General features: G+C 37.1%; 1 non-coding gene across 1 annotated transcript; it reads right to left on the bottom strand.

Moving 5' to 3' along the window:
* Positions 1–219: 219 nt before the first annotated feature.
* On the bottom strand, positions 220–322 carry LOC138985862 (U6 spliceosomal RNA). Its single transcript, XR_011462829.1, has one exon. It is a non-coding gene; the product is annotated as a U6 spliceosomal RNA (small nuclear RNA).
* Positions 323–1,068: the final 746 nt, after the last annotated feature.

Here is a 1,068-nt window from a genome sequence, read left to right as displayed (position 1 = left end):
GGTATATAGCTAAGTGATTTAGTTATACATACATACATATATATATGTGTGTGTGTGTTTATACATATATATATTCTTTCTGTTTCAAATTCTTTTCCCATATAGGTTATTACACCTATTGAGTAGAGTTTCCTGTGCTATACAGTAGGTCCTATGATTATCTGTATTATATATAGTAGTGTGTATGTGTTAGTTCTGAACTGTTAATTTATCCCTCCTCCAGATATGGAATACTTCCTGAATTTGTGGGTTATCCTTGCACAGGGACCATGCTAATCTTCTCTGTATTGTTCCAGTTTTACTATATATGCTGCAAAAGCAATCCCTTCTCTTTTTTCTTTTATAAGGACACCGATCACAGCTACTTATTAGCTCTGTGAGGAAGGGAGTATGTCTAATCCAGGATTATCTCATTTTGGAAAGCTTATCTTAATTATATCTGCAAAGACTCTTTTCTAATAAAGTCACATTCATAGTCCTTGGAGTTAGAACTTGGACATATCTTTTTCAGAGATAAATTCAACCCACTACACTTGGCTAATTGGATAAGAAAGAGGGTGGTATAAGAAAGAGAATGACTCTTGGGTTTTAGGTGTGAGCAACTAAAATATTGTCATTTGGTGAGATATGGAATATTATAATAGAAGATTTAGAGAAGGCAATTATGAGTTTAGACTTGGAGGTACTGGGATGGAGGTGACTTTAAGACCACCAAGCAGAGATACTGGGTATACAGTTGGCATATAGGATCTGGAGAAACTGAGTGGGTGGTGGTGGTATGTATTAAGATGGAGAATGGTGGAAGAAAACTAGGAGAGGCTCATTTAATCATATTTATTATGTCTGTTATTGTTGTTCAGTCACTAAGTCGTGTCTGACTCTTTGTGACCCCATGGACTACAGCATGCCAGTCTTCTCTGTCCTTCACTATCTCTCAAAGTTTGCTCAAATTCATGTCCATTGAGTTGGTGATGCTATGTAACCATCTCTTCCTCTACCATCTTCTGCCCTCAATCTTTCCCAGCATCATGGTCTTTTCCAATGAGTCGTCTCTTTGCATCAGGTGGC

Source organism: Bos mutus, chromosome 26 (genome assembly GCF_027580195.1).
Source record: "Bos mutus isolate GX-2022 chromosome 26, NWIPB_WYAK_1.1, whole genome shotgun sequence".
In the NCBI taxonomy this organism is placed as follows: Eukaryota; Metazoa; Chordata; class Mammalia; order Artiodactyla; family Bovidae; genus Bos; species Bos mutus.
The sequence above is the reverse complement of the archived record's forward strand: the minus strand, read 5'-3'. Positions and strand labels throughout refer to the sequence as shown.